The sequence below is a fragment of the Rhinichthys klamathensis genome, unplaced genomic scaffold, assembly GCF_029890125.1.
Source record: "Rhinichthys klamathensis goyatoka isolate OS25496 unplaced genomic scaffold, OSU_Roscu_1.1 h1tg000169l_1, whole genome shotgun sequence".
NCBI classification, from domain to species: Eukaryota; Metazoa; Chordata; class Actinopteri; order Cypriniformes; family Leuciscidae; genus Rhinichthys; species Rhinichthys klamathensis.
In genome coordinates this window covers 3043859-3060039 of record NW_026606700.1, presented here as the reverse complement: position 1 = coordinate 3060039, position 16181 = coordinate 3043859, and the positions used below count along the sequence as shown (strand labels likewise).

At 36.5% G+C, this 16181-nt stretch overlaps 1 protein-coding gene across 4 annotated transcripts in view; it reads right to left on the bottom strand.

Annotated features, from left to right (window-relative positions):
* Nucleotides 1-16181, bottom strand: part of dab2ipa (DAB2 interacting protein a) — a 112185-nt gene that overhangs the window by 42108 nt on the left and 53896 nt on the right. The gene's annotated exons all lie outside the window — the stretch shown is intronic.

Here is a 16181-nt window from a genome sequence, read left to right as displayed (position 1 = left end):
TGAATGAGGCCTGAATGAAACATCAAGTATGACTGAACTCTCGCAGTTTAACGTTACAGGTTTGGGGGTTTCTAAGTCTTGCACCCGCAGCCGCAACAGACTTGTTCAGCTTCTAATCCTCTTGCATTGTGTAGGCAGTAACGTTAGTCACTGATACCATAAACAAACCAGGTAATTAACTTTGTCAGCGTATGTAAAAGGTGGTAGTGCTTTGGTCTTTCGTCCATTCTGTAGCAGGTCGTACGGGTCCATGTTGATGTCAAGTAGTTTCTCTAAATAACGCTGCTTTGTGTTGTTATTTAGTCTCTCCCGATAGAGCCCCTTTCCTTTTGCTTCCCCCTTCTTCATTTATTCCCAAGAAACTGTGCCTTATCGCAAAAATGCAAACAAATATCAAGCTGCTCTCTCTCTCTGTCGCTATTTCTCTCGGTCTCACGGTCGAAGTAACCATGACAACGGACAGCGTATCCTTCCAAGATGGCGAATCCTTCCCACAATGCAACACGGAGTGATACGCGTGACGTCACCTTCTCATTCTCAATAGTTCCTAGCCATATCAGCCTAGAAAATCGCAACATTTTCCGTCGGTCTTAGTGCACGATGTAACTACAGAAGAGTCTTAAGTTTTAAATAGGAAAAATATCGAAACACTTTGGTCATTTTTTTATGAGAAATGCTAATGGTCTTGTCCACTTCAATGATGTATGCTAAGCTATGCTAAAAGTGGTACCGCCAGAACCGGAGATCGGCTGAATGGATTTAAAAACGGTAAAACTCAACAGTTTAACTCTGGGGGAGTTGTAAAATGAGCCTATTTCCAAAAAAAGTGGAGTATCCCTTTAAGCGCGCATGCTTGGCCATAATACAGAGTGTGAACAACGCACATACACTGTAGATGATTCTCTTATCTACACAGATGCATTTTACTTTTTGCAAATGATACATTATTATAAGGAAAAATATTAAAACATGAGGGAAATCATTTGTGTCCATGACGATGGGAAAAATAGGCATAAAGCTTACACATTTACCCAAATTATTATATGCATGTTTAACCGAAGCTAATTTGGGTGGGTTTGTCCCATCCCCAATGTCACTTCTCTTTCTTTTACGGCCCTGGCAAGAACATCGATCTCCTCGGCTGTGAACCGATTCTGAAGCGCGCCTGGTAAATGCGCCGTTATAATAGTATTGCGCCATGGAACAAGCGCACCTCGTTCATCATGCTCTTAAAGGGAATGTGATATGACGCTCTTATTGGTTTGTTTCCCGTTACGCCCAAACCACACCTATGAATAATGAAGCTACTTCAGACCAACCCCTTTTAGATTTGCGTCGAGTGCAAGAGTCATTTATCCCGCCGGTTAAATATCAACAGCGCCGAGATCCGCCCACAAAGTTACTTGCGCTTTGCGCTTGACACTTGCGTTTTAGATCGTTAAAATAGGGCCACATGTTTGAAAGGATGCAGGCAGTTTTTAGAGAAAAGCGACTTGATAGCGACCAAATTTAGATCTATTTGTCACCACATACACACAAAAAAAGCTGAATATCTTCAGAAGACTTGAAAACAGCGAAAGAGTACGGACTACCTTTATACATTGTTATTTTGGAGCCTATTCACTTTCAATAGGGCTGCACTATATGGGGGGGAATCAAATTCTTATTTATGTTTTTAAAAAGCTCCAGGTTTGCCATTCATGTTTTGTAAGGCTGTACAATTATGCCAAATATTTTAAAATTATAAATCAATATGACTATAAAAAGTAACATTTCTTATTTTGTTTATTATTTTATTTTATAATAATAATAAAATATTATAGTCTATTATTAGTAGTAGTATTAAATAAAATATTAAACAAAAGAGAAATATTTCACTATATAATAAATACAGTATTTGAGAAAAAATACTGTACATATATTTATACGGTTTATAAGCACTTCTCATCACAAGCTTGGGAAGATGGTAAGCGCATGTTGCCTTCTCAAATGCACACTATACATGACCCAAACTACTGCAAATACAGGGATGAATTCATGTGAAGCAGCATTAGAAAACAGGAACATGAGCTGTTTTGGTGTAAAAACAAAAACAGTGCCAGGCCTCACTATGAAACATGCAGCGCACATATTTATGTAATTAAATTGCAGCATGTGCGGTCTGATAATCGTTCTAAGCCATATCGCAATTTCAGTTTTATTTCTATTAATCATGCAGATCTATTTTAAAATATGGAAAAGTAGGCAATACTTTAGTTTGGGTTCCACAGAAGAATCAAAAGTCGAGCAAATTTGTTACAACACGAATTTTCTATTTTTCTAAACTATCCCTCTAACAAACCACAGACTGTAGCAGAACGCAGGAAGTCCTTTTACTCGGTTAGCTCAGTCTGCGACCTCTAACATTCCCCTCAGTGTTGTTAACATTCTCCTCCTGTCTCTTCCGGCTCCATTAGCTACAACTACAGACCACTGAACACATGCAGAACCATAAATCCGCCCCCATATTTCCCGTTTTTATTATTTGTTGCCTTACAGGCTGAAATTATGATGCATCATATTGACCTAGTTTTCCAGTAACTATGCTAACATCCCGCTAGGAAAACATAACTGCAAAACGTGTTAATTATGGAGGTGCAGGTTGACATTGTTAATGGTGTAATGCAGTAAAGCCTACTCGCAAAAGGGTCATACGGTATCCGTCAATTCGAAACGCTTCACTTGCGGCAACAGCCCACAAAAGGTACACACACTCGGAGTTAGCGATGATGTGCAATCATTAATGTGCATGTAAAGCGAGGTTGATATTGTACTTAATATTTATCTTTGTTACTATGGCAACTCTAGAGGGTAAGATTAGCTTTTATACCCAGCGACTGACTGCTTTCATAACTGGAGCAATTCCGCCTGCAAGTTGTTGACACAAATTACCTTGTCATTAAATGATGATGATTGCTTAGATGTTTTGGGGGACAACAACACAAAACTGCATATACAGTCTACACCATGGTGCACATCTCAATAAGACCGGATAATAACAAAGTGTCACAAATGAAAGCCTAACTCGCAAGGATATAAGATACTGCTTCAAATGCAAAAGAAGGCTGTGACAAAGGAGACAAAAAACCTGTCTGAGAGTCTCAACAAGAGTGAACCGCACTAAACCCTGTGAAGAAATGCCAATTTTGTGTGTCTCTGCGTGTGTGGTCATAAAAAAAAAAAAAAAAAACTGATAGAGCATAAAAACCACTGCAGTGGCCAAGCAGAACTGCTGGTTGAAAGATCACTGCGTATAACAAAGGCTTATCTGATAAATTGATTTGTCATTGATCCCTGAACTCGAGTGAATCTGCCAGACACAGTTACACACTTAGGCCTGTTTCACACAGATATAGTATGCAGCACAACTGCAACTGCAAGTTCACGTTGTGCTTTGTGCCTCTTTTAACAGGGATCTAAACAGAAAATAACAGTAATATTGAATATGTAAGGAATAATTGACTCTGGGCTGTTGAATTAGTAGGAAAATAATGCACACAAGAGGTGGTAATGCGGCCACGACACAAAGCAGAGATTATTTTTGCATTATTTTTCAATAATTCAACGGCCTGGAGTCAATTATTCTGCTTATACTACGGTTACCACACCTCAAAACATTCTTCAGATCATCTATTTCAAGACATTTGTTAGGTTTTTGTCCATAAAACGCTCTTGTGTGTAGGAGTCATTTGTTACGCATCTCATCCCAAGCCTCTGTTGCTAATTCCAAAATGTAATTTTAGAGCTGACGGAGCCACTGATATTTGACACAGAGCAACTGTCTCATTCAGTTATTAATGCAGTTAGAGAGAGAGAGATGTATGTATATTTTTAATGTATGCATATGTCTCAACAGTGTTTGGCAGCATAGCGAAACTGTGCTCCAAGAACAGCGCCGTTATTACATCGCTAGTGAAATGTCTTGTAGCTTTTAAGTTGCTAAACTATTTTACTGATAAAATCGTCAGAGCAGCGCGAAACAACATGTTTCTGTGCGAGTGTGTGTCTGTACTGTTGTGTGTGCATTTGAGTGGGAGAGGGAGTGGGAGAAAGAGAGTATGTGCTTTCCATACATAATAAAACATAATTTTGTGGCAAAAACATGGAAATAATTTGTCGTTTTTCCCCTATTATTAGCAATATTTATTTGCTTGCTCAGTGTCATTGTGGGTTTTGGTTCTTTTGTTGTTGTAGTCTGTAAGGACCTTTGAAATAACTGGAATCATTTGGCGAAGTGATATGGAACTGTAATGCGGTCAAGACCAGCCTGGAACTACTTTAGCCTTGCTTTTCCCTGAAAATAATTGGTCATAAATTATAATATAATAAATTATTATAAATTATAACATTGAGTGAGCTATTTATTAATTATTACAATCTTATAAAGAGAAATCCTTTACATGAAAAGAAAAGAAATGCATAGAAACCTAAAAGGAAATAAAATATTGTTTGATTATTTTGATAGCTTAATGAAAACATTTCTAAAGATTTTAAAAGATACTTTAAATAAAGTAACAAATTAGTGAAATAGGTCTGAACTGCACTTGTAGCTATGCATATGCCATATTATGCCGTTTATTAAAAGCTGTAACTCTTTCCCCTCCAGTGTTTTTTGCCAGCGAACAACAAAATTTTCCTAATTTTCACATAACTTTCATGGCACCCAGGATATTTTGTTGTATGAATATCTGAACATACAATATATCAAAAGAAAAAACATTTTATTCTAGCTTCATGGATTCTTTTGTTATCAACACTTGAATGTGGGTACGTTTTTTTTAAAGCATTGAACATTTTGAACAAAAAGCTGAGAAAACTGTATTTTTGCCAAAGACTACATCCAGATCGAATTCATAACGATGATCAAAACATAGATGGAGTAGATCGAGTCCATGAACACCCCAAATCTTTCTGGGTTCGACACTTCATTTGGTAACGTTAGGCAGTTTTGATTTATATGCTGTTTAATGATCGATTTAGTATCTTCTATGCTTCTATCTTCGCCTGTGTTTTGATCCAGAAATTCTGCACTCTTTCAGAAAATGCTAAATAGCGCCCCCTACCGTATAAAAGTGAAAAAATGGATTGCCTGAAAAGTCCGTCTATGGCAGGGAAGCGTTGTGTCATAAATGATGGAACATTCTGTCAACGGCAAGGAAAGTGTTAATATGGGTGCTAAAACCTGCCTTAGCTTGAATTAGCTACAACTCATACAAATGCTGCCAAATGAGTAGACATATATATTCAACTGCCTATTCGCTCTGAATTTCTATTTTAAAAAAACAACAACAACAACAACTTGACTGACAATTTCTGCCTCCTATTTGCTTGTTTTTGTTGTTTTTAGATCTGACATACCTCATGTAAAATATTCTTGGCAATTAAGCAAGAGTGATCTGCATGGTACAGGCGGTTGGAAAATTCCAGACGATGATGGGCTGTCGGGGCGGGATCTGTGGGATGCTGACAGGCGTTCGTGCTGCGTCTGAAGCCTCATCTTAACCACTGCACAATGCAAAGAAAGAATCAGCTGCGTTCAAGACGCTCCTCTCTCTGCTATCCTCTCGGATTTGAGTGTGAATTAGAAAGACATTTCTTCTTAAGAGCAAATCAATTTGCTCAGGTCATGGTCATTGCAAAAAGAGCCATTACTAGAGCTAAACAGCCTTCTCTGCTGTCAAAATGACAGTGCAGAGCTCTTTTAAGATGTAAACTGCAAATCTATTCAGTTTTATCCTCAATTGCACCATCACACTTAAGCAAACTGTTTTGTATTAAAGCTCCAGTCCGTAACTTTTTTAAGTTAAAAATAATCCAAAATAATTATATTAAAAAAAACTTATTCTGCCAGTGGTCAAAACTATCTGCTTGCCATAGCTAGATTCAAAACGGTTAGCTTGTAATAATGATTTTAATTCCAGAGGTACTGGTGGGTTTCCGCGGGAAATTCGAGCATGTCTTTGCGTCATGACGTCACACCCGTACACATAAAGAAGGAGTTTCGGCTAGCCGGCTATACTGCGCGTGACGAGATGTTTAGATGTATAGGCTTTTCTCGCAGCACTTTACATAATTAAACTTATGGCATCCAGAAAGATCCAAACAACAATCATCAGTGTCAACTGGAGATTCAGCAGTTATAAAACCCAAAAGACTTCGTACTTCGGATTTAAGGTGGCTAGAGAAAGAGAAAGAAACCGTCTCATGCGAACACAAGGATTTAAACATCGGCGGGGCTTTTGAAAAGTGCGTGAACTCCGTGTTTTGAAGGGGTTCAAAACGGAAGAAGAGACGGCTTTTTTCTGCTGAACAAGTAAGACATTTCAATAGTTCAATCGTGTAACAGTACGTTTTCTTAATTCACACAGTTACGGAGTTTCCTTTGTTGTGCCTTTCTCGTTTTGCTATTATGGAGAATATGAATTCTGAACTACACAGGTAACCATAAAACACATTAAATTTAACATTAGTCACGCAATGCTGATGTTGTTATGAACATGAACAATTTGAGAACAAAGTAGGCTATAATTTGCACGGTTGCTGTAAATCGCGTTGATTAAATCTAACGAAGCTTACCATGTCGAATGCTTTTTCCCCCTTAGTTGGTCAGAACAAAAATGGATGTTACTTACTTGTTCAGAAGACATTTTATTATGAAAATTCTTATGTTGGTCAAACTTTCAAAAAGTGAATCTGTGATTCTGTATGACAGTATCCACACAGCGCGGTGACTGACAGCAGCACTCGCCTCAAAACACTGTGTTCATCCGCGCTGTTTCATGCCGATTTACAACCCACGTAAAGATGATAATTCCGCGAATCACTGCAGTTACAGATTTCGAACAGAGAGATGGCGACAAAGAGGAAAAGATACGGACTGCAGCTTTAAGTAGTACAAGAAAATAACACAAAATCTGAAGGTTTTACCCATTATTCTGTAATTCCTAATTTAATTTACTTTATTGGCTCAACCCAAAAATGTTACACAATTTACACAGCGAACAATCACAACTATGTAGGCATTGAGTACAAGGACTCTTTAGTTTGCTTTCATTGATGTACTGTCTTCACAAAAATTAAAGGAACATTCCAGGTTCAAATTATAAGCTTTATTGAAAGCATATAATCTCAATTACCACTCAGAATATTTTGACCGGTCCCCCTCAGCTTGTAAAAATGACAGGTCTATACTGATAATTAAAGTCTAGGAAGCAAGACTGAGAGTTTAAAAGCAGAAATATGAAGCTCATATTTTTCTTAAAGAAACCTTATTAAATCTTACGTGCAAAAATATGTTGAGCTGTAAAGTTTCTAAATTCATTATCATTCATGATTCGGACTACACTTGATTTGTATGTGTTTTATTCACTAAACAGATTCGGTTCATAACAGTCATTAATTTGGGGATAGGACTGTGATCTATATGATTCATGGTCCTGTGTCTATGATTCACTAAAAATGGCTCATAAGAGTTATTTATTGGGGAATATCACTGGTCACGATGTATAGTGTTGTTGCAGCAATGACACATATTGCGCACTGCAGGATTGTATTTTAGTACAGTATTTCGTCTGCATTGGTGGAAGAACGCACATGCGAGAATCGTTAACAGAACCGAGCCCCATTTTATTCAAGTATTTAAAAATATTCTGGAACAATACATACCCACTTTCCAACATGTATTCGGTGAAGTCTTGTTTTGAAACGGAGTAAACTCATATATTTGAATGTTTATCCTTGTGCAATATCAGTGGCGCATCAAAATTCCTGCTATACTGTGTTGAATTTAAATTCAGAAGTCATTCAGCTGGAAACTGTTTTATCAAGAAGGTTATTCTGTCCTTTGAGCTCAAGCATTACTTTACATCATAACAGTGAGATTTGGTGATTCCTCAGAATAAAGATTTGTGGGATAGAGAGGTCATCGTCCTTGGCCGTGAAGATGTCAAACACAGCCCTGCTTACACGAATTGCATTACTACATCATCCGCGAGCCCGATCTATATAATATACCATGTCAAGCATTCAAAATGAGAGGGAAATGAAGACAAGGAGGGAAATGTTGCCAGTGTCATTGAACTGCTGGGTCAAAGAAAAGGCGGAATTGATGGTCATGTTTTGTATCAAGAAATAATGTCAAAAATATTCAATGATATAAATCAGACTGATACAAATACATGGACAATATTTAAATTATACATTTCAAAGGCATTTTTAAATTAAACAAAAAACACACGAATGTAGGGATTATAAATGTACGATATTTGGAAAAAGGATATTCATTTTGAGATTTGCTATACAAAAAAATTTAACTGTTAAATTATTAGCATTTTTAAATATTAACTTCTTATTTATTAGTGAGTGAAAAATGAAGGCAAATGTGATCTAAATGTAAAAACGGGTCACAAATACTGACCAAAACAACATATTTAAAAAGAATCGTCACACATTACAATAAGGCACCATTAGTTGATGTTGGTTAATGCATTAACTAACATCAATTAACAATGAGGAAAACATTTGTTATTATTAGTTTTTGTTAATACTATTTAATAAAAATACAACCGTCCATTGTTAGTTCATGTTACCTCAGGTCCATTAAATAATATTAACAGATAGCCAACAACGTTTGATTTTAATAATGTATTAGTAAATGATGAAATTAACATTAACTAAGATTATAGAAGTATTTTTCATTGTTAGTTCATGTTATGTCATTAACTAATGTTAACAAATGAAACCTTATTGTAAAAAAAAAACCCTAAAATAACCGATATGGAACTAATATATTGTGCATTCCTTGATGAAAAAAGAAGAAGAAAGAAACATACAGGTTTGGAACATCATGAAGGAGTGTGTACAGTGACAGAATATCTTATTTTTGGGTGAACTGTTCCTTTACTAGGGGTGTAACGATACACAAAATTGACAGTTCGGTTTTCCCACGGTTTTGACGTCTCGGTTCGGTTCGATTCGGTTCGGTTTAGAAAGCTAAAATTGCTTCTTTTTTTCCTTTTCTTTTTTAAACAGTGGTTTAACGAAAAAATTGTCTTTGTCTTTAAATTAATTCAATTACAATTAAACGTTTCACAAGGATTAAAAAAAAATCTGCTAAATCTGTAAACTATATAGGGAGCCGCACATTACTATAACATTAAAGGTTGTAGCCTAGACTTTTAACCTAAATTCAGATGCTATTTATTTTTTAGATATAATAATCAACACACAACACATTGTATGAAAACATGTAAACTGAACATAAGGCAGTTTTTGCATTAACTTGTGTTTTACTCTAATTTGTTATTGAAATATAATACTTTACACAGTTGTCATTTTCATGAAAGATATTTTAAACATACATTAAATAATCAAGATATCATTAACAGGTTAAGTAAAAGTAAAAAAAGTAAAAAAGGCTAACATGGTGCATTTATTTAGTGCAAGAGTTCATTTATAGGAACCATTTATAGGAAGTTGTGGACACTGAATCACTTGCCTGTTGAGGTAAATATAATGCTAGTGACAAGCTATGCTGTTTTATTAACGTCTTTCCGCTGCTGAAACACTGATTGAGCGATTACACGAGTTATGATGCCTTTCAGTAAGTATACTGCATCTTTCAACATACCTTCAGGTGTCCATTCCGTAACTGAGGAAGAGATGATCGCGTTTACCCGCGCGCCGCGTTGCCGTTTGAAATGAGGAGCTTAGTACGCATAGAGCGATCTGTCACGCCACATCAAAGAGCGCCAAAACGGCATTTATTGTTTGAATTTCGTATCAAATAGACAAATTTGAAAGATTACACCTTGCTTATTATCGAAAGTAACAAAACACGGAGCTTGTTATTTGGTGTTAATGGTGGTTAGCTACAAAACTGAATTCGTTGTGTACTGTACACAAGACATGAGGTCCATTGAGCCGGGCTGGGCGGGGCCGGGGTAGCAGGGGGCGCGGAGGGGCGTGTTCGGTACGCAATGAGAGTATCGCGATTCGAATCGTGTGTTCTGTATCGCGGTTTTTCGGTTCGGTTCGAATATCGTTACACCCCTATCCTTTACCCATGCAATCTACTGATCTCTTATTAAACATAGCAATAAACTATATATATATATATATATATATATATATATATATATATATATATATATATAGAGAGAGAGAGAGAGAGAGAGAGAGAGAGAGAGAGAGAGAGAGAGAGAGAGAGAGAGAGAGAGAGAGAAAATAGAAGCTCCATTGTGTAGGCGAGCATAACAATCTTGAGAAAGCGATGCGGCTGGTAAGATTATACCATCAACAAAACATGCACAGTCGGCTTCAGAATTTGTAAAAGGTTTAATGACCACACTAAAGCTAAATGAAGCGCTGAGCATCAATTTTCTATAGGTTTACCATGGTAAATAAGCTGCAAAGCTTGCTCAGTTTGCTATTAAATGCAGACCTTGAGAGATAAAACCTTCATCTCATGTGAAGAAAAAAACAAACAATCAATTCAATAACCATTAAAAGTCCTTGGCCAATCATAGAAATGCTCTGAATGTGCACGACAATCCTATTCATAGCTGATATTTGAGGTTGTTGGAGGGTCAAAAGCAGAAATATGGTGCAGGTTTTAGTGGGATAGAGACAGTAGAAACCAATAAAAACAGAGGTGGGGGGATAGAAAGCCTGTCAGATAGAGTACCGTGGGGGAAGACAGGCTGAGACAGAGACAAAATGAGAGGGACAGACGGACTGAAGGAAGAGAGGATGTGCAGCTTTGCCGTGGGTGTTTTTCGGTGTGGAATGCAGGTTTGAATTTAATGAGGCTAATCCATTATGGGCAGACTGCCACAGCCCTCACATCACACATGTCTTTAAACCAAACCCAACCACCATCCTGCACCCGCGCACTGCACCCTTCCCCCATCTCCTGGGACGCCACACACTGAGGGACAGTGGCTTCCAGTGTGCCTTTAATCAATACGAGTCAATAGTGACAACTTGCTCATGTATTATTAAAGAGGTTGGCTTTTCATAAAGAGGTCAACATGTTCCATTAGAATGAACTAAAAGTTTCATATCATTATATTATTGCAATAGCTGTTGGTAAAGGCTATTTATTTGAATTAACAGTCAGGGGCAAAGCTGTCAGATCATTTTTTATAAATGTTGTAATTTTATACAATTCATTACCTGTAGTCCAAATTCCAAAACAGTCATTTAAAATTTTTGTACATTACAATTTTGTACATTCCACAAATTGCAGTTCCTACATTACTGTTTTTCAGTAAATTCAGCAGATATAATTAACATAATATAATATAATATAATATAATATAATATAATATAATATAATATAATATAATATATGTCCCTCTATTGGGCCAACACTTCTTAAAGGAACAGTATCTTTTTTCTGCAGTCGACAACAGTAGAAATACTAAACTTTGTGTTTATACTAGACTACTATACGGTAGAGGACTTTAGGTTTGTCACTACTAGATATTGACTTTCAAAAAATTAAATTCTCAGAAATATTCACTGGAGTGAAATCATTTTTTAAATGTTTATCAGATGTTTATGCACAAATATGGTGCTTAAAATACTAAGCTTTCCAAATGATGCTCTTTCACAGATATCTCGGGGAAGTATGTATGCTTACTGGGGTATCATAGATTTTACACATCGTTTTGTGACCCTGATACGATCTGCGGTGGAATTCACAGGTCACTAATTAAACAAAATAACATAACAGCTTCTGATTACTCCATTCGTCAACAGAAGACAGACAAAGACCCCCCACGCCCCGGCCCGCCCCACACACACAGACACAAAGCCAGAGAAAAATGAAGACAGTAATCTGTGGAGTAGGGTGCACACTAAAACATTGGCACGCCCTGGGCGCTCATGTCTCTTGGTGTTAGTGGAGTGCAGTAAGGCCATGCATTCTCTCTATTACAAGACTCCCAGGCCTGTAATTAAGTGGGACATGGCAAAACAGCCGTCAGCGAGAGGGGAGGCTGACCTGGAAACCACGCTCTGTCCAAACGGATGATGCAAGAGACCCGTAAAAAACATTTACCAAAGTAATTGGTTTCAGGCAGCATGTCTTTAGATTCAAAATAAAGCAATTTGCATCAATACCTCTTAATAAATGTACAGAAGTGTGAGCCAGAGGTGAGGAAGATGGCCTTTGCCAAACAAAAACATGCTTTGAATAGCGCTATCCATCACACTGCCGTGACGATACCACCTCTTTTATTTCTTGTTCAATTACATGAGGATGAAGAGATCTCACTGGCGTTATTGTTCAGATAATGGTTGTTGGGAAACAACAACAAAAAATCAATAGGTAAAGCCCAAAGTCCTTTTCAAAGGCTGTAATGTAAAGAGATCTCCTAAGGCTGAATGGCATGTGTTTTGTCTTTAAGTGTCAGTTTGATGTCTCCACTTGGACATGTAGGTGAAAATTAAAGAATAATTTTTATAAATAACATTATCAAATAATATTACATTATATAATATATCATTACATAATGCATTGAAATGTCAAACTTTGATTCATATTTTTTCATAATATATCAAGTACTACTTGATACCAATTAAAAGTTTGGGGTCAGTAAGATTTTTCCATGTTTTTGAAAAAAGTCTCTTTTGCTCACCAAGGCTATCTTTATTTGATCAACAATACAGTATAAACAATAATTTTGTGAAATATTATTCTATTGGAATACATTTTAAAATGAAATTTATTCCTCTGATGGCAAAGCTGAGATTTTCAGCATCATTACTCCAGTCTTCATTGTCACATGATCCTTTAGAAATCATTCTAAAATGCTGATTTGGTGCTCAAAAAACTATTATCTATGTTTAAAACAATTTATTCAGGATACTTTGATTAATAGAAAGTTCAAAAAACATCATTTATTTAGAATAGAATTTATTTTTGTAACATTTAATGCATCCTTTGTTGAATAAAAGTAATAAAAGTTATAAAAAATAATTAAAAAACGTACTGACCCCAAACTTTGAAATGGTAGTCTGTTATTTTTCCACGTCATCTTACTACTTTCCAAGCTTAATAAGCACAGAGACCTACAGCATAAGTCATATACGTGACATACTGGCACATAACTTAAATTGTTGGAAGTTATTATAAAGTACTCACCCAAAATATTTAAGTTCACAAAATTAGCATTTTCCCCCTTCCGCTATAAAATAAAAATCAACTTCCCTTTCATATCACTTCCAGTTTATGTCAAAAAATCTTTTGGAGTGGCCAGTTGAGAGCTTAAAAGCTGATTCTTATCTTCAGCCAAAAGGACATCAGATATCTAAATGGAAGCTTTTATAGAGTTAAAAAAGGTAAAATATGCACTATAATAGAGTCCGTAAAGGATGAAACCGCAGATTCTACATATACTGATGCTGGCCATCAGTGCGGAACAGAACACCACAGTTCAAAACAATGTGCTCTACAAGCAGAATGAGTCTAAAATCAAATGCAATAATTCAGTCCAAAGTCATGCATTTTGAACAACTTAAATTTATGATTGTAAAAAGCTAAATGTGTGAAAAGAGATCATTAAGCAGATAAAGTCGGTAATTTCTGCACCACTATGGGCACCAAAAACTGAAAACCTTCAGCTCCGCCCCTTCTCTGTCATTGGCCAGACCAAAAGATAGTTCCTCCCCAAACTCACCCCATTGGTTTACATGTTAAATAAAGAGAGCAATGACAGCAAATATGTCATTTTATGTCATTGTACAACAAATTGCCTTTCAGGGACATTAAAGTTTTCTAAGTCTAAGTCTAATGTTTATAATCAACCAATAGAATGCGTACTTACAGCACATTAAACAGGAAAAAGTATTATATCAATGGAAAATGTTGCAAATTTAATGAGGAAATAAATGAACAAATCAGTCATATCCAAAAAGAAAGAAAAGAGAACTGACTGGGTCTTGAAGAATAGGGTAGGGATTTCAAAAATTAATTAAAGACAAAAATGGGCCCAAATTTATTTGAAATAATGCAGATGATTTGTGCACATAAATAACAGGAAAGCAAACTAAACTTGAAAGCAAAGAATAATAAATAGACAAAATTTCACTAAATATTAGACTGTGTGATGCTGCAAAATACTGCGAGTGATAGACCATGTCTGAACTACACAAAATCGACTTGAGCTTTGCAACCGTCAGGTCCAGGCAGGCTGAACAGACACATCTGGGTGAAATGACCCTTAACTTACTGTGACTGGCAGAACCCAGTCAGGTATGAAGTCTGGCACAGCATCCGAAAAGCAGTATGTGCATGTCATATCCAGCTCACACACCTTGGTGCCATGAAGCTGATGGTCCCCCTCCCAGGATAATATGCTGCTTTAATGAGGCGTAAAATCTCTGGACAAGCAAGGCCATTTTTCCCTGCTAACACCACAGCAACACAGAAGCACAAGGTTGACGGTGAGCTGTGGAGAAATCTTTGGCGCGGTTGCTATGATATCCACAGGACTGTATAGACTAGAGTGACTCAACAAATTCCCATGTAAAAGATTGTGCTCTTGAGATTCTCCCACACAACACACATCTAGTATACACACATCTAGTATGAAGAATAAAGGAAGTCAAAGTGCATTTTTGTAGTAAACTGATGAATATCAGACTCAAAACATCATTACTCACTCTCATATTGTTTCAAACCGGCATGAGACTTTAAAAAAAACTCACATTTTTGCATTATATCCCACTCTTTTCAATATAATTAAAGTTAATGGAACCACAAAATGCACCATAAAAGTACCACAAAAGTGTCTTATAACTAATGGCACCAGATTTGATTTGAGAGCATAACTGAGAGGAAAATTATTAAGCTAGAGTGGCTTAAATTTCACAGAGCTATTGTGTTGCTTCAGAAGACTTGGAATATAGCCGTGTGAGTCATATGGACTTTTTAATGACACTTTTATGGTGTTTTTTAGTAATTTTGGACCTTGATATGCCCATTCCCCATTTACTTTTTACTACATGGAAAAGAGTAGCCAGCATATTCACCATACGGTTTGGAATGAGATGAGGAAGAGTAAAAAATAAAATACATTTTCAACACATTTGTTGAAAGGTACAACAGCGTGATGACAGGAAATAATGGGTCAACAAGCATAAGCCAGATTCAAACTCAAATTGCTTAACTGAAAATTGTATAGCTCAGAGGATGTCTGATATGCTTTATTTGAGTATCAAATGTTCTACTAAATTTTCTTATAGGATAAATAAAAATAGAATGAGAATGAAACAATTGATGACGTACAATAAGAGCAATAAATGTGAATGGATTAGATAATTTGGTTTTAAAAGAATTTGGGAAATATTTAAATTTATCAAGAAAGATCTCAGACTTTTGATTGTAGCTTTTGGAATCTGTAAATCTGAACACAGAATTTCAGATGATATCTCAAACTGGGGGAAACATGCAAGAAAAAGCGGGAAAATAAGCTGAAAAGCACTGAGACCTCAGCAAGCCTCTATTTGTTTTTCATTTAATCTCATTGCATAAGAAAAAATTGGGTTAGTAAAGAAGTGAGGTTGCGAGATATCGCTTTCCACAGTGGCAAAGTTAGTGTTCTGAATAACAGACTCAAACGCAATTGCAATATCATCTAAACTCTTTGACTTTATCATTTGCCATGAACTCTGTTCACTTCTGTGCACATTGCTACAAGCTTGTATACAAGAAACACACACTGAGGCTGAGAAACTGCTGCGTGTAGGTCACTGTGTTCAAGTCACATTGAAACAACATATGGACCCAGCATCCCGGAGCCTGATATTTCTTCTCCTGACAAGCTGAACAACACGCAAGGAGCCGAATATTTCACAAGCATCTCTCGCAAATTAGACTGTGGCTGGACCATTTATCCTGTGAGTAATCCAATTCATTTCTCACTCTGATCCCTATTCATGGGGGAGAAAGATGACTCAGACATTTTAGCACTGCAATAAGTGACTCTAAACAATCCTAATAGAGATGAATAGAGAGGCTAAACGTTTGGAGAATAACGTGATGAATGCTGTAGGAGATACGGCAAGCTGCCTGCAATTCGAGACGTTACGCTTAGACCAGACAAGAGGAGATCTGTTCATCAACTTGTTGGCAC